This window comes from Chlorocebus sabaeus, chromosome 12, assembly GCF_047675955.1.
Source record: "Chlorocebus sabaeus isolate Y175 chromosome 12, mChlSab1.0.hap1, whole genome shotgun sequence".
Taxonomy (NCBI): Eukaryota; Metazoa; Chordata; class Mammalia; order Primates; family Cercopithecidae; genus Chlorocebus; species Chlorocebus sabaeus.
This window is the reverse complement of record NC_132915.1, coordinates 1760967-1785641: the sequence shown is the minus strand read 5'-3', so window position 1 is coordinate 1785641 and position 24675 is coordinate 1760967. Positions and strand designations below refer to the sequence as shown.

Here is a 24675-nt window from a genome sequence, read left to right as displayed (position 1 = left end):
AACTTTGGGGAGTTAACAAACCTCAAGCGTGCCAGTTAAAAAAGCTCCTCGTGGGCCGGGAACGGTGGCTCACACCTGTGATCCCAGCAATTTGGGAGGCCGAGGCAGGCAGATCACCTGAGGTCAAGAGTTCCAGACCAGTCTGGCCAACATGGTGAAACTCCGTCTCTACCTAAAATACAAAAATTAGCTGGGTGTAGTGGCAGGCACCCGTAATCCCAGCTACTTGGGAGGCTGAGGCAGGAGAATTGCTTGAACCCGGGAAGTGGAGGTTGCAGTGGGCTGAGATTGTGCCATTGCACTCCAGCCTGGGGTACAAGAGTGATACTTCGTCTGGAAAAAAAAAAAAACCCAAACCAAACAAACAAAAAAACTCCTTGTGGCCCCGTGCGGTGGCTCAGGCCTGTAATCCCAACACTTTGGGAGGCTGAGGTGGGCGGATCATGAGGTCAGGAGTTCCAGACCAGCCTGACCAACATAGTGAAACCCCGTCTCCACTAAAAATACAAAAATTAGTCAGGAGTGCTGGCTCTCACCTGTAATCCCAGCTACTCAGGAGGCTGAGCAGGAGAATCGCTTGAACACGGGAGGCGAAGGTTGCAGTGAGCCGAGATCGCGCCACTGCACTCCAGCCTGGAGACAGAACGAGACTCTGTCTCAAAAAAAAAAAAAAGCTCCTCGTGTCTGACCCCATCCTTCATCTGCTGCTGATGATTTTTTGACACTGACCCTTCTATCTCAGCTCTGTTTATTTTTAAGATAAGACAAGGAGTTCTTTACTCTTATCCTAATTCATGTATAGCAACTTACTGGTGATCAGGAGTGGCTGACACTCGGGAGATGAGTGGTCATATATGAGTGTTGGAGTTGGAGAGATCACCCAGCAGCCACTTTTCAAAACAATGTGTCTTCCATTCCCCCAAATCAGGAGGAAAGCGTTTCTAACTGTATTAAAACTATATAACCTTTTATGTAACAATTTCTCACCCTGGTCCAGGGTTTGGAAAGATCTAATATGTCAACCAAAAGGTTCTTCACCTTACCTCTAATTCCCTGGATTGCCAAGCAAGTCTTCCCAATTCTTCAGAATCTTTTCTCAGGTTCGTGCTGACCTGACCTCTCTGTGGTCCCTTGCTATCGCAAGACTCAGCCACTCTTCTTTCTGCTTAGGGGAGACCCCGTGTGGAAGCTGTCCTTAGCCATTCATTTCTTTATTGTTTCACAAAGCAATGGCCCTGGGGGTCAGGAGCTGTGGGTTCCAGCCTTCAGTGATGCTGTCTGGAGATTTCAGACAAGTTTCACATCCTTTCTGCACTTCTGGGTCTTTGCCAACTTTGTGTTCTGTCCTTGACGAATTCTTGCTTTGCACTTCTCCTTGTGGACTTTTTTTCCTCTTTGCCTTTTTATTTTATTTTTTTGTACAGATGAGGTCTCACTTTGTTGCTAGGCTGTTCTCAAATTCCTAAGCTTAAGCAATCCTCTTGCCTTGGCCTCCCAAAGTACTGGGATTATAGACATGAGCCACTGTGCCCAGCCTCCTTATGTTCTTTACTGAGGCTGTGTTACACAATTTTCTGGGCTCCCAACCCCTCCTTCATGCAGGCTTTTCTCCCTTCCAGAGAGCCTGTTCTCTCGCACTAACTGCTCCTCCAAGAAGTGCAGCTGAGCCTGAGATGCTGTGGACTGTAATGGGTAAAAGCCTGAGGTTGGGAACTGATCAGATGTGTGTCAAAGCCTCCCTCCAAGGCTCACTGGCTGAATTTCCACATCAGTGAGCTGGAGGTGATGACAGGCTCACCTAGGCTTTTGTAAGGGTTAAGTAGGATGAGACAGGCAAAATGGTTTGCTTACAGTAAGCTTTCCAAGGTTAGGTTTTGTTCTCATTGGATATTTCAACTGTGATTCCTTTTACACATACCGCTTTTTTATTTTTTGAGAGTGTATTAATCATGGTTCTCGAGAGAAACAGAATCAATCAGGGTTATGTGTCACACACACACATACACACACAGACAGACACAGAGAGAGAGCTGGGAGTAGGGGTGGGGGAGGAAGGGAGAGACAGAGGGGGAGAGAGAGAGAGTGGGGAGGAAGGGAGAGGGAAGGAGATAGAGAGAGAAGAGTGGGAGAAGAAGGGAGGGAGAGAGAGAGGAGAGAGAGGTTGATTTATTTGAAGGAATTGACACACTCGGTTATGGAGGCCGGTGTGTCCCAAATCCGCAGTGTAGGCTGGCAGGTTGGAGACCCAAGAAGGGGCAAAGCTGCAGTTCAAGTCCACAGGCCATCTGTCAGGTGACAGAATTCCCTGTTCCTCTGCGGGTCAATCTTGTTTTCCAAAGGCCCTTAGCTGATGAGACAAGGCCCACCCTCCTGATGGAGTGTAATAGGCTTTACTCAAAGTCTACTAATGTAGATGTTAATCTCATAGAAAGATATCTTTACAGAAACATAATAATGTTTGACTAAGTAGCTGGGTATCATGACCTAGCCAAGTTGACACACAATGTTCACCACTACAGAGAAGAAGAATATCTTGTATTTACCAGCATTTTCTCTTCCTGTTGCTCTTTCTTCCTTCCCAATGTCCCAAGATTCCTTTTTTAAGTCACTTTATTTCTGTTTCTAGAATTTCCTTTAGCTATTATTTTAGGGTTAGTCTGCCGGCAACAAATTCTCTTAGCTTTTCTTCATTCCAGGATGGCTTCATTTCCCCTTCATTCCTGAAAGATAGTTTTGCTAGATACAGGATTTGCAGTTGACAGACCTTTTCTTTCAGCACTTGAAAAATATGGTGGCACTTTCTTCTGGCCTCTGTGGTTTTTGATGAGAAATCTGATATTATTTGAATTGCTTTTCCACAACAAATAAAGGATTGCTTCTCTCTTGGCTTTCAAAATTTTTTCTTTGTCTTATTTTTCAAAGTTTAAATATAATGATTCTTGGCATGGATTTCTTTGACTTTACCCTGTTTGGGGTTTACTCAGCCTCTTGAATCTGTAGGTTTACATCTTTTCACAAATTTGGGCTGGGCGTGGTGGCTCCTGCCTGTAATCCCAGCATTTTGGGAGGCTGAGGCGGGCAGATCACCTGAGGTCAGGAGTTCAAGACCGCCCTGGCCATCATGGTGAAACCCCGTCTCTACTAAAAATATAAAAATTAGCTGGGCATGATGGTGGGTGCCTATAATCCCAGCTACTTGGGAGGCTGAGGCAGAATTGCTTGAATCCAGGAGGTGAAGATTGTGCCATTGCACTCCAGCTTAGGTGACAAGAGTGAGACTCCATCTCAAAAAATAAATAAATAAATGAAAACAAATTTCAAAAACTTTCTTCCATTATTTATTCAAATACTCTTTCAGCCCTGCCCTCTTCTCTCCTTGTAACCCTCCAATGACATGAATATTAGCCCTTTTTATAGTTCAGTGGGCCCTTGAGATTCTGCTCAATTTTTTTCAGTATATTTTTTCTCTGTTGCTTATATTGGGTAATTTCTTTTTTTTTTTTTAATCTTCAAGTTCATTGATTCTTTTCTTAGTCCCACTCATTCTGCTACTGAGCCCATCCATCAAGGTTTTAACTTGAGTGATTATATTTTTCAGTTCAAGTATTTTCATGTGGTTCTTCCTTACATCTTCTATTTCTTTGCAGAGATTTTCTATTTTTGCCATTTGTTTTTTTGTGTTTATAATGGTTTACTGAATTTTTTTTCTTCTTTTTTGAGACAGAGTCTCGCTCTGTCACAAGGCTGGAGTGCAGCGGTGCGATCTCGGCTCACTGCAACCTCTGCCTCCCAGCTTCAAGTGATTCTGCTGCCTCAGCCTCCCAAGTAGCTGGGATTACAGGCGCCTGCCACCATGCCCGGCTAAGTTTTGTATTTTTAATAGAGACGGGGTTTCGCCTTGTTGGCCAGGCGTGTCTCAAACTCCTGACCTCAAGTGATCCGCTCGCTGTGGCCTCCCAAAGTGCTGGGATTACAGGCAGGAGCCATATCACCCAGCCTACTGAAGCATTTTTATGCTCCAAAACTTGTCAGATAATTCTAATGTCTGTGTCATCTCCATGTTGGCATCTGTTGTTAGTACTTTCTCATTCAGATTAAGATCTTGGTTCTTTGTATGATGAGCGGCTTTTGATTGAATCCTCGACATTTTGGTTTTATGTTATGGGACTCTGGATCTTATTTAAATCTTTGCTTTATATTGGTCCATACTGACATTGTTTTGGGAGGGAGAGGAGGGGGCACTGACTAGTTTCTACCAGGGGGAGTGGGGGCTCAATTCTCCACTTGTGGGGGGCTGCCTACTTGTTACTGTTGGGTGGCGGGCGTGGGGTTCTGGCTCCCTCCTGGGCCTCTGCTGATCCCACTCTGGCCGGGAGGCGCAGAAACACCTCTTTCCAGCTCTCCACAAGGCCTCCGATGACACTTGGGAGAGGTGGCCTCATTCCACTGGGCAGCGGTGAAAGTCCTGGCTCTCCATGAGGCCTCCTCTGTTATCATCCCAGGCAAAGGAAGGGGACAAAGAGGGGAAGAGGTGCCTTGTTGCTGCCAGGTAGGGTGGAATTCAGATCTCCACTGACATTGGTGGGGATGGTGGCGGCTGGGATGAAAGTCCCAGGCTCCTTGCTACAGAGCCTCACCGGCGTGGAAGGCCCAGCTCCCCACCCAGCCTTTACTGGCAAGGGTGTGGGTGGGGTCACGGTTTTTCCCAAGGTGTTTGCTTGGAGTACAGCAGTTGCTGTGTAAGTGTTTTCTGTCTTGCTAGGCATCCCCTTTTCTGGTCCTCTAGTTAGAGAAGGCAGGCTTTTGTTGAGACTTTTCTTTTTTTTTTTGAGATGGAGTTTCACTCCTTTGCCCAGTCTCACTCTGTCACACAAGCTGGAGTGCAGTGGTGCAATCTTGACTCACTGCAACTTTTGCCTTCTGGTTTCAAATGATTCTCCTGCCTCAGCCTCCCGAGTAGCTGGGATTACAGGCGCCCACCCCCATGCCTGGCTAACTTTTGTATTTTTAGTGGAGATGGGTTTTCACCATGTTAGCCAGGCTGGTCTCAAACTCCTGACCTTGTGATCTGCCCACCTCGGCCTCCCAACGTGCTGGGATTACAGGTGTGAGCCGCTGTGCCCGGCGAGACTTTTTTACATCTGAACCTGTTGACATTTCTGAACCATCAGTTTCTCCAGCAATGTCTGGGATATGTGGCCGGGGGTGGGGGGGGGGAGGTAAAAAAAAAAAGCCCAGGAAATGCTACAGTGCCCTGCCTCGGGTTTCAAGCCTCTAAATGAACCTCTCCTCACATTCTGGAGTCTTCTTCTGTCCGTTTTATGTACTGTGTCCAGGTTTTTTTTGGATGCACTTGATGGTGGGAATAGGGAAAGCACTTCTCCTCCACTCTTGCAGAAGCTTATTCTGCACTGCACTTAGCCAAATCTGCATTTACATTTAGAGTGGCAGGAGAGGGTTTGCTTCCTGTTAAAAGAATTTCAAGCATTACTTGAGGCAGGTGGGAAAAAACTGTGGAGAGGAACGGGCCAAGGGTGGAGGGAGGATGAGAGTGGGCCCACTCTCCCGTACCTCTGAAGCCACTGCTCACTCTATTTTTCACACCATTTCCACTCCTTTAGCACCTGAATTCAAGCCTGTCTTTTATTCTCGGCCACACAGAGGAAGCCCTATTTTTCCCGGTGTTCCCACCACCCACTGTAGATTAGCAGCTACGAGCACCTTCCTTGACCCAGGCCCCAACACACAGGAGAAGGAAAACAAGGCCCATTCATCCCACGGCAGCCGTTCTGCATCAGGATGGGGCCCCGGCAGTGAATTCTGGGAAAGGGAGGCTTTTGCAGCTTAACTTTCTGAAAAGGAGGTGGCAAACCTGTGTATGGGGCCTGTCAGCCTGGACGTTCTGGAAATAAGATTGAGTCGTGTTCAAGCAGACAAAGGGAACAATGCCAGCCCAGACAATCGAGTGTTCTCGGGCGCCCCCCTCCTGGCCCAGACCACTTCACATGGAACCTCTAAAAGGCCTGTGGCTCTTGAGAGAAACACACAATTAAGGAGAGGCTGGAAGCGCACCAGGCAGAGAGCATCCTTTGTGCTGAAAATGCAAATGGTCTTTCATTGATGGGACAATCTCCCCTTCAGGAGGCCGATGAAGTGAATTGGGAGACAAAGGTGCTTAATTCTTTAGCCATCCCGTTGATGGATTCCAGGACCCAAAAATGGAGGCTACAGGTGGGGGTAGGGAATTTTCCGTGGAGAGAACGAGAGAAGACGTGGGGATGGCATTGGCAGGGGTCAGTCTTGAAATAGGACTGTCTTGGTTTAGTGTTTTTTTTTAAAATGAAAAAACATTTTTTAATAGAATTTATTTTTTAGAGCAGTTATAGGTTCACAGAAAAATTGAGCAGACGATATGGAGGTTTCCCATAAGCCTTCTGCCCCCACACACGCCGCCTCCCCCATTACCCACTTCTGTACACACACACACACACACACCCCCCAGGAAATCAACTGTTTAAAGAAACAATTGACGCAACAACTAGTGACTGCTCATCTTTTTATTTCTGGTTTTGATTTTTTTTAGAGACAGGGTCTTGCTCTGTCATCCAGGCTGGAGTGCAGTGGTGGGATCACGGCTCATTGCATCCTTGACCTCCTGGGCTCAAGTGATCCTCTCACCTCAGCCTCCTGAGTAGCTGGGACTATAGACTGTGCCACCATGCTCAGCTAGTTTTTAATTTTTATTTTTGTAGAGATGGTGGTGGGGGTGTCTTGCTCTGTTGCCCAGGTTGGTCTTGAACTCCTGGCCTCAAGTGATCCTCCTGTCTTGGCCTCCCAAAGCTCTGGGGTTACAGAAATGAGCCACCTCACTTGGCCTAATTGCTTGTCTTTTTCATGGAGTGAAACCTCACCGTGCGGATTGCAGGTTGGGGGAAACTTGTGGCAATACCTTTGTGGCGTTAACAGCTTCAGCTGTCCAGAGTCACGGCTGAAGACCACCTGTGAGAGTGAATATAACTGACTTTTTAAAACTTCAGCATCGATGGCGTCATGTACATGTGGGTCAGTTTTTTAATCTTGAACAGCTTTTTGAGATATAATTGATATACCATAAAATTCACCCAAGTGTACACTTCAGTAATTTTTAGGAAATTAACTGAGTGGTTTATCATCACCACCATCCAGTTTTGGAACATTTCCGTCACTTGAATAAGATCATGTACACCTGGTTGCTATTAATCCTGCACTCCTATCCCTAGCCCTAGGCTGCCACTGACCTTTTCTAGATGCTTCATATGAAGGTCACCATACAAGGTGCAGTTCTCTGTGACTGTTTTCTTCCACTTAGCCTATTGTTTTGGAGGTTCACCCATATTGTAGCGTGTGTCAGTAGCGCTTTAGTTTTTATTGCAGAATAATATTCCATTGTATGGATATGCCCCATTTTGTTTATTCATTTGTCAGTTGACAACTGTTTGAGTTGTTTCCATTTTTTTTTTTTTTTTTTTTTGGCCATTATGAATAATGCTGCTGTGAATACTGACACTTGAGTTTTTGTGTGGACACTTTTCTCTTTCCTTCAGGTAGATTACCTAGCAGTGGAGTCTCTGGGTTGCAAGGCAAAGTTGTCTTTTTAAAAATTTTTATTTATTTATTTATTTTGAGACAGAGTCTTGCTCTGTCTCCCAGGCTGGAGTGCAGTGGCGCGAACTCAGCTCACTGCAAACTCCGCCTCCTGGGTTCAAGTGATTCTCCTGCCTCAGCCTCCCGAGTAGCTGGGACTATAGGTGCCTGCCACCAAGCCCAGCTAATTTTTTGTATTTTTAGTAGAGATGGGGTTTTATCGTGTTAGCCAGGATGGTCTTGATCTCCTGACCTTGTGATCCGCCCGCCTTGGCCTCCCAAAGTGCTGGGATTACAGGCGTGAGCCACTGCACCTGGCCCCAACCTGTTTTATCAGCAAGGTCTTTATGACCTGTACCTTGGGCTGACCTCCTATCTCACCTCGTGACTCAGAATATGCCTTCACCGTCTGGGAATGCAGCTCAGTAGGTCTCAGCCTCATTTTACTCAACTCCTACTTAAGATGGAGTCGCTCTGGTTCAAACGCCTCTGACATTTCCCCTCCCTTTTATAAGAGAACTCTTAATCCTAAGGGTTGCAGAGGGATGAAAATCCATCTTCTGTAACTTCTTCAGGCTGAATAGGGGCAATGATATTCCTGCCTAAACTATTAGGGTCTCTTGTGTTCAGGGTAGAGAGGAGCTCAGCGAGAAGGCATCAGTATGGTGAGCGTCATTCATAAGTCCAAGTTCCAACAAAAGGTGATATCTGGAAGATTAATAAGTGTCCAATTTAAGAAAACGGTGAGCGAACTTGTCTTGCATTCCTACACAAAGAGTACAACGGCAATATATTCCACAACAGCAAAAAAAGAAAAAAAAAGTAAAATTATCCCAAGTAAACTAAATTAGAAGGCTTTCCGTGAACTGGGAGACTGTTGGAACCCAGCTGATACGGGGTTGCTAGCTGATTCCAATGTGCCCGGAGTTAGAAGACTGATTCGGATTTTTACATTACCCACTCCTCTTGTTTCTTCTGAACAGCAGTCAGAGATCACTGGTGACCACAAGGGATTATAGTGTGGAAACCCCCTTCTTAAAGGCTAACTTTGGGTAAGTGGTGGAGTCTGCTAACATCTTTCTCACGAGCCCTGAAGGCACAATCCTAAAGATCTTCCTGCTCTCCTTTTACCCAGGAAGAAGGAGAGAACAAGTTTTAGTCCCACCAGCAGTTCTCTATCAGAATTCATTATTAGAATTAAATTATCAGAATTAAAAATTGTTTAATTTTTGCCCCCTGAACACAAATGGAATCCTACCTCACACAACCATAAACCCTGTTCTAAACTTTGCTTTGTTTATTTAATAATATAGCATGGAGATCTGAGCACAGCAAAGGCACACAGATGGCCTTGATTCTGTTTAACGGTTTCAGGATATCCCATCCCATGGATGTACCATGTCTCTTTTATCAGCCTTTAGGGATGAACACTAAGGTGAATTGTCATTTTTTCATTTTGCAAATAATGCTGCAAGCCGCCTCTTTGAGCATAAGTTTGAGCCCACATCCAGGACTACATCTCTATCAGTAAGACTGCTGGCTCAATAGGTATGTGACTTGAAATATTGCATACCATTGCCAAATTGTTTCCTATTTGATTATATCAATCTTAAACCCCCCCAAGATGATTTAAGAGATCTTTTCACTACACTTGTTTGTATGAAATATTATTATTTTTACTTTTTGTCACTCTAATATGTGTAAACCTGTATTCTTGGCTGTTATTGCTCAGAGAATGCTAGAGCCAAAATACAAGATGAAAGGTTAGCTGAGTTTCATTCTCCACATCTGGGCCATTCTAGTGCCATCTCCCAATACCTGGGAAGGCAACATCTGGGAGGCCTGCCCACCTCCAGTGTGGCAGACAGGGCAGTCAGAATTCTTCTGAAGACAGTGTTCCCAATAGCTTCAGGTAATGGCACACAGTTGGCCCCTGGATTAAAATCACTGGGCTAGCTCTGTCTCAGACCAACCCAAGAAAAATCACTGCCTTGCCCTGTTTTTGAATAACAGCACATGCTTACTTTGCAATATATGGCAGTGTCTTCGGCCAGCGAGGAAATTCTTCTTCCTAATGTCTAGTCTAAATTCCTCCATCTGCACTCTCAGCATATTTTCTTTCATCTGGTCTTAAGTGAAAACAGCAGCTTTTAATTATTTTTATGTTCCTCTAGATTCATTCCTTTTTTCTTGTGCTACTTGACTTCAACCCTACAATTTCTGATCCAGGCTTTGAATATCCTAAGTACATTATAGTATGCCATGGCACTCTCTCTCTCTCTCTCTCTGTGTGTGTGTTTGTGGGGGACAGATCAAACAAGATTGTATGTAATGCATAGATATGGTTACAAAAAATGATAGAATCAGTCCTGTCATTTATTACTCAGCTTAAGAAACAGAACATCACTGGTGTCCTTGAAGCTGCCTGTATGCCATATTTATGTTACCCTCCCTCACCCCCACACATGTGAAACACTTACTTTAATAATTTCCTTGCTTTGTAACAAAGTGGTTCTATTACATATGCAAATATGCCTAAATAATATGTTGGTTTTATTGCTTATGTTGCACTTAATGTAAATTGAGTCCTATATATTCTATAATCTGCTTTTGTTTTTGTTTTTGTTTTTTTGAGATGGAGTCTTACTCTGTCACCCAGGCTGGAGGGCAGTGGCACGATCTCAGCTCACTGCAACCTTTACCTCCTGGGTTCGAGTGATTCTCCTGCCTCAGCCTCCTGAATAGCTGGGATTACAGGTGCCTACCATCATGCCTGGCTAATTTTTGTATTTTTACTAGAGATAGGGTTTCATTCACCATGTTGGCCAGGTTGGTCTCGAACTCCTGACCTCAGGTGATCCGCCTGCCTCGGCCTCCCAAAGTGCTGGGATTACAGGCATGAGCCATTGTGCCCAGCCTAATCTGCTTCTTTTATGTAAATCAACATTATGCTTCTGAAATTGATCCATGCTGACATGGATGAATAGAGAATGTACCCAGGAACAGAATTACTGGGTCACAGCTTACATAGTCAGCACTACTAAATACACTCGTGTGCCACAAAACGCTTTGGTCAGTGACAGACCGCATATACAGTGGTGGTCCTGTAAGATTCTAATACCATCTTTTTACTATATCTTTGCTATGTATAGATAACACGAATACTTACCACTGTGTTCCAGTTGCCTACTGTATTCAGTACAGTCACACGCCATACAGGTTTGTAGCCTAAGAGCAATGGGCTCTACCACATAGTCTAGTTGTGTAGCAGGCTACACCCTCTCGGTGTGTGTAAGTGCACTCTGTGATGCTGGCACAATGAAATTGCCTAATAATGCATTTCTTAGGACATATCCCTGTTGTTAAGTGACATATGTGATGATGTAATGCCAACTTTTCCAAAGTTTTTTTTTTTTTCTTTTTGAGATGGAGTTTCACTCTCTTGCCCAGGCTGAAGTGCAATGGCACGATCCGGCTCACTGCAATCTCTGCCTCCTGGGTTCAAGCGATCCTCCTACTTCAGCCTCTCGAGTAGCTGGGATTACATGGGTGTGCCACCACGCACAGCTAATTTTTGGATTTTAAGTAGAGACAGGGAGTTGCCATGTTGGCCAAGCTGGTCTTGAACTCCTGACCTCAGGTGATCTGCCCACCTTGGCCTCCCAAAGTGCTGGTATTACAGGCATGAGCCACCGCACCCGGCTTTCCAAAGTTTTTGCGTCATGTTCTCATAAGCTTCATAAACTGAATAGAGGCATTTTATTTTTTGAAAAGGATTGTGTAATTTTGGAATGATTGGTTTTGTAAATGTGTGATAGAATCTATCTTAAGACTATCTGTGGCTGCAGTGTTCTTTGTGGGACCACTTATTATCATTATCATCTTGTTATTATTGTTAATTTTTAATGGTGGGAGAACTACTTGGGTTAATTTTTTTCTTGCACCAGTTTTGGTAATTTATATTTTTATAGAAATATATCCCTTTCACCTAAGTTTTCAAATTGATTGGCAAAAAGTTTTTTTTGTAATATTATCTTACTATGTTTAAAAAAACCTAAGCAGGAAATGAGTTTATTGTAAAGCTATCATCTAGTTCACAAAATCACTGAGAAGGCTCAAGAACCATTTCAGAAAATGAGCAGAGAGGCTGGGCGCGTGGCTCATGCCTGTAATCCCAGCATTTTGGGAGGCCGAGGCCGGTGGATCACTTGAGGCCAGGAGTTCGAGACCAGCCTGGCCAACATGGCAAAACCCCGTCACTACTAAAAGTACAAAAATTAGCTGGGCGATGTGGCGTCGCACCACTGCACTCAGCCTGGGTGACAGAGTGAGACTCTGTCTCAAAAAAAAAAGAAAAAAAAGGAAAAAGAAAATGAACAGAGATATGGAGGAGAAGGCAGTGGGGGCACAGCTAGTGTTGCCGCACAGAGCAGGGTTGGCCGGGGTGTTCTCATTCATCCTGTCTGCTTTGTCTCTTCTTTCTGAATCTCCTGTCACTTATATGTTGAAAAATGTTATTTCTGGAACTCCTATTACGCAAATCCTGAAATCATTCTTTATTTCTCTTCCTTTTTTTTCTTATCATTTCTATTTCTTTGCCCCTTTGCTTTCCTTTCTGCGAAAGGATTTCATCAATTGTATCTTCCATCCTCTCAAATGCATGTTTTTCATTTTTGCTATTTTCTTTTTCAATTTCTTAAAATTAAAATTCTTAAAGAAATTAAAAAATTTTTATACTTCTGAATTTTCATTTGTGGAGCAGCCTGTTCTTTTCATAGATGTAGTAGCTTCTCTAATTCCTCCAAAGGTATTTTTTTCTTCTTTTAAAAATGGTTGGCCAGGCACGGTGGCTCACACCTATAATCCCAACACTTTGGGAGGCCGAGGTGTGTAGATCACTTGAGGTCAGGAGTTCGAGACCAGCCTGGCCAACATGGTGAAACCCTGTCTCTACTAAAAATACAAAAAATTAGCTGGCCCTGGTGGTGGGCGTCTGTAATCCCAGCTACTCAGGATGCTGAGGCAGGTGAATTGCTTGAACCCGGGAGGCGGAGGTTGCAGTGAGCCGAGATTGCACCACTGCACTCCAGTCTGGGCAACAGAGCAAGAGTCCATCTCAAAAAAAAAAAAATTGTCTCCTGCCTGGCGCTGTTCCACCAAGTTGCTCTTTCTGCGTTTGTTTGGCAGTCTGTCTTTCAAGTCAGCTGCTGCTCATAGACACTTCCTGTTGTCTTGTTGTCGTTTGATTAGGTCAGGTTAGGAACCTGCCTGGACATTCCTTGTGTTGAGTGGGTCTTGTATCTGTGAGTATGATCAGGGTGAGAGGAGTCCTAAGCAAGTGCCTTGAGGCCTTTTCCTTGGGGTGGGTCAGATTCTGCAGAGAAAAACCATCTTCCCTCCTGCCTGTAGAGTGAAGGCCACCTGCTGTTCTGGAATCAGCACGCGATGCGTACCCACTGCTTTATCTCCTCACTCTCAGAGAGGGCCCTGTCCTCAGTGCCTGCCTGGAGTGGAGAATGGCATCCGGGGATGATGACTTCTCACTCTGACCCAAGCCTCCTGAGTCTGGCTTCTCTCCCCCAGGTTCTGCACCGGCTGTGCCTGAGACTTTTGAGGATTTTACTGGTATACATTTTGTCAGTTCTCAGCGCACTCTGTTGCTGGTTTAGGATTTGAGATCTTGCCCATCCATTTTCTAGCAACAAAAGTTTTGTAGGCCAGGTCTGGGCATGGTGGCTCATGCCTGTAATCTCAGCACTTTAGAAGGCTGAGGCGAGAGGGGAGCTTGAGGCCAGCAGTTTGAGACTAGCCTGGGCGACATAGCAAGACCCCAACTCTACCACACACAAAAAAATTAGCCAGGCATGGTGGTGCATGCCTGTAGTTTCAGCTACTCAGGAGGCTGAGGTGGGAGGATCACTTAAGCCCAGGAGGATGAGGCTGCAGTGAGCCTAGATCACACCACTGCACTACAGCCTGAGTAACAGAGTGAGACCCTGTCTCCAAAAACAAACATTTTGGGATTGCACTTGTCCCTTGTTGTCACCTTCCCCATGGATTTCTGTTTTCCTAGGAAAAAACTAAAAGCTAAAAGGAGAAAATACACACACACACACACACAATTTCCTATGGTTTAAAAGGATTTCAATAGGCAGCAAAATGAACTGTGTGTGCTCACTCTCCTCTCTCAACCCTTTTTCTACATTTTAAATCTTGGCTGTAGCTCTAATTACACTCATTTAAAATTCCTCATATTGTGTGCCGCTTATTCCTGTGCTCTCTTCTTTCCCTTGATCAATTCTGCTGGAGATGTCAGTGTTATCAGTGTTTTCAAAGAGCCAACTTTCAAAGGAACATCATCTGCCCCTGTTCTGTGTTTAGACACGGCCCTTAGATCAGATGCATTATTTATGTGGTGTGCGTAATTTGTATCTCTACCAAATGTCTGCGTGTTTCACCCAACAATTACTGAAAAGGTAAAATGAAATCTCCCACTCTGATGGGTAGTTTTCAATTCCCTTTGTAGTTTTATGTAAAGCTATTTTAGTAAGCAATCCAGGATTACAATTGCTATAACTTCCTGATAAATTTAGCCTTTTAACTCGCTTTTATTTCTAGTAATACTTGTTTGTTTTAATGCCTATTTTAGTTGATATGAATAAATATCATATATATATATGTATGTCTTTCTTCACTTCAACTTTCTCTTTTAGGCTATCTCTTGAAAATATCATAAAGCCAGATCTTAAAACTTCTTTTGATATTCTTTGTCTTTAGTAGAGCATGGTAGTATGTTTATTACATTATTTCCGAAATCTTAGAGACATTAGGATTATAGTATAACTGTTGTGACCATTTAGCCAAATAACTCAAAGGATCAAACATTTCACATTCAGTGTTGTAAGAGCACAATTCTCAAAGACATATGTTAGCAGTTGTTAAAGTTTTATATTGACTTAGTAACAAAGGATCTAAGCAAGAAGACAAAAGATCTGACTGAACAGCGTTTAAGCAATATGGATGTATATAGTTAGTCTAAAAACGAATGCAAAATAATATTGCTGAGTTAGGTACCCAGTGGGCTGACTTTCTGAAGGCTATTGTCCGTGTCACCTGGAGGTCAGCTTCTCTGTCAAGCTATAATGTCCCGACAACTCCTCTGTTTCCAACGTCACTGGCCGTGAACTGTCTGCACTTTCACTGGCTGAGAATTGTTAAACAAAGGTTTGGTAACAGCAAAGTTACCTGCCCAAGGGTGTCAGATGAGGTCAAACAGGCTTATTAAAAAATATTCTAGGGGGATACTAATTTTTAAAAACTCAAGCAATCATCAGCTTGCTTTTTTTGAAGTCTGGAATAAAGTTTTCTTTAACAATTTAACATAAAAATATGAAATTTTTTTGTCAGAATGTATGTGATTCTAGTCTTACTAATTGATAAGACCAGCCTTAGCTAAAATATAAACTAGAATAGTTAAAGGCAGTTGTAAAATAAGCTTTTATAGACAAGAATCTGAAATTTTCTATCATGGGTATTGTAAAATTTGGAATTGGTATAATTTACTTAATAAGTAGCAAATTACATACATATTACTTCCATCAAAATATAGGTCTACCACGGAGGCCAGACGCAGTACAGGGGCTGGACGTGGTGGCTCACACCTGTAATCCCAGCACTCTGGGAAGCTGAGGTGGGTTGATCACTTGAGGCTAGGAGTTTGAGACTAGCCTGACCAACATGGCGAAACCCCATCTCTACTAAAAATACAACAAACAGACCAAAAAACCCAGCAATAATAAAACAGGTCTACCCTGGCAGTCATACTCTAATTTTTTCTATTTTCCTCCCTTTCTGATCCTTTATCCCACTTTCCTTTTCTTTATCCTCCTTCTCCTTCTTCTTTGTCAAAGACATAGATTATTGAGTTATTATCATTGATCCATACACAGTCCCTCTCTCGTTTATTTTCTTTCATTCCCACCCCCCATTTCTATTCCCCATCTTCCCATATGCAACCTTCCTAATATGTTTGATGTGCATCTTTTTGTTTGTATGTACTTTTAGAAAATGTTTACTGTTTTGTGTGCATTTTTTATGTCAGTGTTTTACTAATCCACAGGTAGAACTAGTATTTTTATATGCAGTTTGCAAAAAATGGCTATTCTTTTCCTTATTTTAGTTAATTAACTTTTTAATTGGCAAATAAAAGTTGTGTATATTTATTGGGTACAAAATGACATTTAAAATATATATACATTGTAAAATGGCTCAGTCGAACTAATTAACATATAAATTACCTTACTATTTTTTGTGCTGAGATCACTTAAAACCTGTTCTCATTGATTTTAAAGAATATGATACATTGTTACTAACTAGAGATGTTGTGCTCTGTAGTTAATACAGCGTGTATACGTGGTGTACAATAGATCCCTTGAACTTTTTTTCCTATACTTTTCCATCAAAGGATACAAAAAAGAAATTTTGTATCCTTTGAGCCATATCTTCCCAATACCCCCACCCCAGAAAATGACTATTCTTGTTCTTGTAGCTTATTTTTATTTTTTGTTTATTTACTTTTTGAGACAGAGTCTTGTTCTGTCGCCCAGGCTGGAGTGCAGTGGTGCCATCTCGGCTCACTGCACGCTCTGCCTCCGGGGTTCACGCCATTCTCCTGCCTCAGCCTCCCAAGTAGCTGGGACTACAGGCGCCCACCACCACGCCCAGCTAACTTTTTGATTTTTTTTTTCAGTAGAGACGGGGTTTCACCGTGTTAGCCAGGATGGTCTCGATCTCCTGACCTCATGATCCACCCGCTTCAGCCTCCCAAAGTGCTGGGATTACAGGCGTGAGCCACCGCGCCCTGCTCTTGTAGCTTATTTTTAAGTTGCAGACATGAATTTGCCTTTGCTACACTGTAATCAAATTTGGTGCTCAATTACTCAGTATGAGGCAAACCAGTGTAGGCTTCGTGTTGAAGAGTGCAGCCACTAGATGGAAAAAGCAGGGCCAGGACTAAGGTGAGGCTTGCGAGGTGACCATGAACCTGAGAAAGAGCACCTCCTTAAATTTTGCATCCGGAGTGCTTTACTTGCCTCATCCTAGTTTCAGCCCTGGGAGAAAGGCTAGAACCCTGTATCATTGCAGGGAGGGGGCTGCCCTGGACTGTTGTATTACCTGAAGAAGACATTGCAGGAGGAAGCACGAATGCCTCTTGTAAGAAGCCACTGAGCCTTGGGGCTAGTTTGTTACTACAGTATTGCCGATCGTATCCTGCTTACTAGTCATAAAAGGGAGACAAATGGCAAAGAAAGCATAGTGAAGGGAAACTCAAATAAGACAGCAGAAGTCAGTGTAACAAATCTGCAATCTCAATAAATACGACGGTTACACTTACTGATAAATGGCAAATGCTCAGATGGGGCTTAAAAATCCAACGTTGATTACAGAGAGGTTGAAAATAAGTGAATGAAAAAACTACATACTGGGAAAATGAAAACAAAAGAAAAGGAATAGAAGCAACATCAGTATCAGACAAAATGTAATTCAAGAGAAGAAATAATATTAGCTTGGTGAAAAAGTAATCATGGTTTTTGCCATGATTTTTGGTGGGGGGTCCGGGTTTCCGAAGAACAACTCAGGGACACGTGTCCAGATGTTATCTTTAGTCGCTGTGGGGAACTGGCATCTCGGGCCAACCTCCGTGGCCATGACGTGAAGCTGCTATTCCCTTTCTGCTCATCGGGTTGCTCGTGTGCGTCTCAGGCTAGCTAGGGGCCTGGAATTTCCCTTGGAGGGACTAAGATTGTCCTTCATTTCATGCTGGTAGGGGTGGCAGTGGTCAGCGGGCTCCTAAGAGGGGTCCCTGCTCCATCTGATTATTTTGTGCTCTTTCTGCTCACACTTCGGACACTAAATGCGTGGGGTTTTCTCCTCACACCAACCAATTCTCCAACTCTCTCGACACAATCGGATGTCCTCCAATTCAATTCATTTCTAACACTACCCAGAGTTAGCACAGACCCCACAGGTTAAGGGCCCGGTCCCACTAGACTGCCCCCATGCCCTTCAGATACCGGTTGAAAGTCCCAGGTCTCCTGTACTTCTCACCGACTGGGTATAAATCAGGGACTCCCACAAACCCCTCCTTAGGTTCAAGACTGCTAGAATGGCTCCCAGAGCTCAGGAAGGCACCTCACTCACTGGTACCAGTTTATTATGAGAGATATCGCTCAGGAGTGGCCAAACCACAGATGCGTAGGGCCAGGTGTGGGGAAGGGTTGGAGCCTCCACGCCTTCTCTGGGGGTACTACCTCCCAGTGCCTCCGTGTGTTTGCAGCCTAGAAGCTCTCTCAACCCTGTTGCCTAAAGGTTTTGATGGAGGTTTTGTTACATAGGCACGATGGATTAAGTCATTGACCATTTGAGATTAATTCCATCCCCAGCCCCTCTTCCCTCCTTGGAACAAAGAAGGAGGTCGGGAGGTGGGGTTGAAGGTTCTAACCCTGCAATCACACACTTGGTTTCTCCAGCAACCAGCCCCCATCCTGAAGCTCTCTAGGGGCCCCCAGCCACCAGTCATCTCGTAAGCATACAATCACTACTAAAGAACTAACTCATGCAGCCAAATACCACCTGTTCCACAAACACCTGTGGAAATAAATTTTAAAAAGTGCTCCTTGGTGTGCCATCTGCTGCTGAAACTGCTGATGTTGTATATATGAGAGGCTCCTACAATGCAGTAAGGAACCACCACAACAACAACAACAAAAACACACTCTCATCACTGAAGATTCCAAGAATCTTAGAAACTCTTGTGTCAGGAACCGGGGACCAAGACCAAACTTTGTAACAAATATCATCCCTATCGATCAGGAAATTATTGGGGTATTATGAGCTTTGTGCCAAGAACAAGGGACAAACATCACATATATTCATTGTTTTCTTACAATATCACAGTTTTTTCTAGGTTCTTTCTCTGAACTTGTTTTGTGATCTAATGTCTATTGTGTCTTAGCACTCCTGTTGAAACTTGTAATGTAACATCTTATTACATAAATAAGAAATAATTCAGGCTATAAGGAATTTGAATATCTTCTCATACTGGGTTAACAAATATCTGGTAGGGCATCTGGTAAACCTCAAGTTTAATTTAATAGACAACTATTTACAAGACTGGGTAGCCAACAAAGATTTCATGTACATTCCTGAAGGATACACAGGAGCCATTCATATAAACTGTCTGCTGACTAGGTTACAAAGGAAATTGTGACTGATTCCAAAGAGCAAAAGATATACCATTCCATTCACTAACCACCATGCAATAAAATTAAAAATAACGTTAGAAAATGGTATCCATCCCCACCTATACTCAGAAAGTATTCTCCAGTGTTCTTCTAAGATTACAGAAAAAATAAAAGTGGGTACTCTCATGAATTGCAGCCAAGGTGCTACGCAGATGGAAACTTTCGGCTTTAAAGGCATCTGTCAGAAAAGAAGAAAGATTATAAACAGATTCAGCTTCCAAGAAACTCTAGAAAAGGAACAAGAAGCCTGATTGCTTCTGCCACTCCTTTCAAAAGCAAGATCAGCGGCCGGGCGCGGGGCTCAGCCTGTAATCCCAGCTCTCTGGGAGGCCGGGCCGGTGGCTCACGAGGTCAGGAGATTGAGACCATCCTGGCTAACACGGTGAAACCCCGTCTCTACTAAAAAATACAAAAAATTAGCCGGGTGTGGTGGCGGCGCCTGTAGTCCCAGCTACTCAGGACGCTGAGGCAGGAGAATGGTGTGAACCTGGGAGGCAGAGCTTGCAGTGAGCCGAGATCCGCCACTGCACTCCAGCCTGGGCCACAGAGTGAGACTCCGTCTCAAAAAAAAAAAAAAAAAAAATCCAAAAGAGATACAAGGAGGAAATTAATGGAGAACAAAAACTGATGATATAGAAAACACAGGAAGAAATGGAATTGATCCGTTTAAAGCAAACCAACAGTCAAACCAATTCTTTAAAAATGCCAAATAAGAGACAAATCTTTGAAAAGTCTTAAATTAAAAAAAAGAAAAAGGGGGTCCGTCTCTGTGGCTGATGCCTATAATCCCAGCACTTTGCGAGGAGGAGGCAGGAGGATCCCTTGAAGTCAGGAGTCTGAGGCTAGCCTGGGCAAAGTAGTGAGACCTCATATACACAAAAAATTAGAAAATTAGCCAGGAATGGTAGCACACACCTGTAATCCCAGCTACTCAGGAGGCTGAGGTGGGAGGATTGCTGGAGCCTGGGAGTTCAAGATTACAGTAAGCTCTGATCTAGCTATTGCATTCCAGCCTGGGTGACGAGTGAGATGCTGTCTCAGAAAAAAATAAAGAAGAAGAACAAAAAAGAAGAAAGAAAAGGACCAATTTTAGGAACCTAGCTACAGAAGAGGAAATTTATTTTAAAAAGAAGAGGAAGAAGAAAAAGAGAGGAAGAAAATCCTATTTAAATCTTTGTACTGAAAAATTGAAAATCTGGATGAAATAAACAATTTTCTGTGAAAATATAAATGATCATAATTGGCTTAAGAAGAAGTAGAAAAACACCAAGCGATTAGTAGTCATGAAAAAAATGAAAGAGGCAGTTATGAAGAGCTACAGCTGAATAAAATGTCCAGACATTTTTTACAATATTACCAAATCCTCAAGGAATAAGAAAAAGCTCCCCCATATTTCTAGGATGGTTAACTTTGATTTTTGATTTTTCTGTGCTTGGAGGGTTCCTTGGATGTGTAACCACCCAACGGGTTCATTTTGCCTGCTGCCGAGGTCGAGCTGATTTATCAAGACAGCAGAACTGCAATAGAAAAAGAGCTTAATTCACGCAGAACCGGCTGAATGGGAGACCACAGGAGTGACTGGCAGGTCAAGGTGGAACCATCAGTCATCAGAAATGCAAAAAACCTGAAAAGATATCTCAAAAGGCCAATCTTGGCTTGTACAATAGTGATATTTGTCTGCAAGAGTAACTGGGGGAAGCTGCCTATCTCCTGACTTCCAATATAATGCTGGGTAATCCTTTATGTCTACACCTTAGCAGAGTTCAGGCTCCTCTCCTCTCCCTAGCCTGGTGGCCCTTCATTAGCTCTACCAAGGTGGTTGAGTTTTGGGAACGGGTTGTTCTATTTTAAATTATAAACTAAGTATCTCCCAAAGTTAGCTTGGCCCAAACCCAAGAATAATTAAGGATAATTTGAAAGCTTAAGGGCAAGATAAGGGGTTGATTAAATCAGATCTCTTATTGCCATAATTTTCTCACTGTTACAATTTTTGCAAAGGTGATTTCAGATGTGGGACTTTCAGTTTTAAAACTGGGAAGCTCCTGGGACAAGTTGATCCCGTACATGTTTGATAAATTATCCTGACGGATGACCATGACTTGGATACCAAAATGGGACAAGGATGGCATCAGAGAAGTATGATCCAATTTAAATATTTGCCAACGGAATCCAGCAGTTTATTTAAAAAGTAATTTGGAAAAAAGGAACAGATGTAATTGTTCTTAAATTGATAAAGAACATCTACCAGAAGTGACAGGAAACCTCATGCTTGCATCCTGAGAAACACTGTAAGTGTTGGAAGTGTCTGCCAAGATCATGAGGCCAAAAACATGCAAATATTGGAAAGAAAGGGACAAAACTGTACTCTTTGTAGAGAATACTATTGTCTGTGATGAAAACCAAACACTGATGAACAGACTATCAGAACAAATAAAAAATTCTGTGAGGTGGCTGTTTAAAGAGCTCCCACTCACGATTAATAACCAATTAGAATATATAGAAAAATAGGTAACACAATTGAGGGCTTCTTATGTGACAGATTCTCTGCCACACACTTTTTTTTTTTTTTTTTGAGACAGAGTCTCGCTCTGTCGTCCAGGCTGGAGTGCAGTGGCGCGATCTCGGCCCACTGCAAGCTCTGCCTCCCGGGTTCAAGTGATTCTCCTGCCTCAGCCCACTGAGTAGCTGGGACTACAGGCGTGCGCCACCATGCCCGGCTAATTTTTATATTTTTAGTAGAGAGAAGGTTTCACCATGTTGGTCAGGCTGGTCTTGAACTCCTGACCTCATGATCTGCCCGCCTCAGCCTTCCAAAGTGCTGGGATTACAGGTGTGAGCCAATGTGCCCAGCTACGCCACACACTTTTGAATGTATTCCCTTCTGTGATCCCCAGAACAACTGACTTGCGCTGACAGAAATAAGTGGTAGAGACAGGAATTGAACCTACCTCCTTAATCCTGAAGTGTCTTCTATCCAAAATAATTCAAGTCACCATGGCGGTGAATAAACATAAGATCCTGGTGGCAGGAGCAACTCAATGTCCACCCAGATCCCTACTCTCTCGTCTTTCAGTGCAGTTGCAGCTGGTAAGTGGCTCCCAGCAAGGCACTTCCCAGGCTCCTTGACATCTGTGTGAGGCCATGAGACTCATTCTGCAAATGAAAGCAAGCAGAAAGGATGTGGGTCACTTCTTGATCAAGGTGGTTAACAGAGAGGCACATCTTCTCCAGCCTCTCTCAATCCTGGCACTAGCTGGATGGCAAAGCCCAGAGTAATCTTAGAGACCTGGCAGTAAAGATGACCAATGCTCTCTCAGCTTTGGGTCCTGAATGGGTTCCCAAATGTGAAATAGGGTCTGCTACATAAGACAAAAACAGACTTCCTTTGTGTTAAATGGCTGAGATTATAGAGTGATTTGTTACAGCAACTAATGTTATCCTAATTAACACAAACCTAACAAGAAATGTCCAGGATTTACATGAAAAATCATTTAAATGTTTAGAAGGCTATATGAGATTTGAAAAAAAATGGTTACTATAATATACTTATGGGTAAGACAACTGATTCCTGCAAAGATACAAATTTTCCCCTAAATATCCCGACTTTAATACTTGTCTAGACCATTTTGTCATTTATTTGGAAGATTAAACAAAGAAGATGAAATAAAATTTCAAAAGAGAATAATAAATGGTAGGAGCCTCCATAACATTGTATAGGAGGGGTCAGCTAAGATAATGAGGTCAAAACTACACAAATATTGGAAAGCTATCAAAGGCTAATATAAGCTTATGATTAAATCAGAAGTGGCCCTGGCGTGGAGATCGATAAATAGGTGAGTGCAACAGAAAGGATAGACCAGAAACAGCCCCAGGCACACATGAGCATTGAGCATATGACTAAGTCAACATTTTAAATTAGGAATGAATGGACAAAGTGGAGAATGTTGTTGAGACAATCAGGCACCCAATTTGAAAAACATATTGTGGAATAATTTCAACCTCATACCATTCTCAAAAATAAACAAAAAGGATATAGAAAAACATATTTATATCCTTGAAGTTAAGGAAAATCAAAAAGAACATATAAAACAAGGAAAACATTCACAAATTTGATAACATTACAAGTAGTATATAATGTATGACAAGGGCACCAGAAACAAAGTAGAAAATACTTGCTATGTACATGGCAGGCAAATAATCAATACCCAGGATATATATGACTTCTACAAATTGATAAGAAAATGATAAGTTACTCCATAGAAGAATGGGCAAGGGGTATGTACTGGTAACTCACACATAACATAGCAAATGATGCTCGGCCCCACTGATAATTGGAAAATTGGATAACAATAAAGGGGCCAGGTGTGGTGGCTTACCCCTGTAATCCTGGCACTTTGGGAGGCTGAGGCGGGAAGATTACTTGAGCCCAGGAGTTCAAGACCAGCCTGGCCGACATAGTGAGACCTCATCTCTACAAAAAAATAAAGAGTTAGCCAGGCATGATGGCATCTGCAGTCCCAAATATTCCTCTACAGTATATAGGAATTAATTTACTCATATATACAAAGAGCTATATAGAAGGTCTTTCACTGTAGCAAGATTGGTAATAGAAAAACTTGGAAATACCCTAAGTGCTCGTTCAAAGGTGAACTCTAGAATACCACGGAGCAATAGAAAAGAATCAAGTGGTTCTTCGTGGACTGCTATGGAAATATACACGATTCTTAGAGATAAAATATGTCATTAAGTTAAAAAGAACATTGCAGGACACTGCTTATAATGTCATTGATGTAGGATAAAAATAAATAAAATTCACAAAACAAACCTTTATTTCTATATGTGCCGATATATGCCTGTAAATGTAGAGAAAAAGTTAGGGAAGGCTCAACAACAATCTAAAGGTGGTGGGCGCCTAGGGGTAGGTGGGGAAATGGGCAGGGGCAGGCTTGGAGACATTTTTTTCCTTGGCATTGTTGGAATCTGTTACAATGAGGATGTATTTGTGCATATAATAGTATAATTTAATAAATACAAAAAGAAAAAGATGAAAATCCTGAGGCTTCCACCCCAGAGATTTTTATCAGGATGGTGTATTATTTTGTTCTTGCACTGCTATAAAGAAATACCTGAGACTGGGTAATTTATGAAGAAAAGAGGTTTAATTGGCTCACGGTTCTGCACGCTGTACAGGAAGGATGATGCTTGCATTTGCTCAGCTGTGGAGGCCTCAGGAAACTTACAAGCACTGCGGAAGGCAAAAAGGAAGTGAGCACATCACATGGCTGGAGCAGCAGGAAGAGGGGGGAGGTGCCACACACTTCTAAACCACGGGATCCCTGAATGACTCACTCTTACCACGGACAGCACCTGGGGGATGGTGTTAAACCATGAGAAATGGTCCCCACGATCTAATCACCTCACACCAGGCCCCACCTCCAACACTGGGGATTACAATTTGACAGGAGATCCAAACCATATCAGATGGTTTGGTGGGAATCGGTGTTTTTTTTTTTTTTTTTTTTTTTGACATCTCCTTGGGTGATTCTGAGACCGTGGGCTATAGTGAATTACTGGCTATTGGAGACTATATCTTATAGACCATAATTCAGCTTCTTATGTGTTTTCTATAATATGTAACTCTTTCTTGTGAGACGGAGTCTTGCTCTGTCACCCAGGCTGGAGTACGGTGGCACAATCTTGGATCACTGCAACCACCACCTCCCGGATTCAAGCGATTCTCTTGCTGCAG

The 24675-nt window shown here is 43.0% G+C and overlaps 1 protein-coding gene and 1 long non-coding RNA gene across 5 annotated transcripts in view; one reads left to right on the top strand and one right to left on the bottom strand.

The window, feature by feature from the left end:
• Positions 1–24675, top strand: part of HSD17B3 (hydroxysteroid 17-beta dehydrogenase 3) — a 54356-nt gene that overhangs the window by 6673 nt on the left and 23008 nt on the right. The gene's annotated exons all lie outside the window — the stretch shown is intronic.
• LOC103219819 (uncharacterized) overlaps positions 6543–24675 on the bottom strand; it is a 29312-nt gene continuing 11179 nt past the window's right edge. For 2 of the 4 annotated variants that reach the window (XR_012094716.1, XR_492147.3), the window contains 4 exons: positions 24098–24171; positions 23303–23397; positions 21875–22079; positions 12490–19104 (listed from right to left, as the gene is read on the bottom strand). This is a non-coding gene — a long non-coding RNA (uncharacterized lncRNA). Of the gene's footprint in view, positions 8332–12489; positions 19105–21874; positions 22080–23302; positions 24172–24675 lie in introns of those variants that run through there. The other 2 variants (XR_012094717.1, XR_012094715.1) reach the window with 2 other exon arrangements.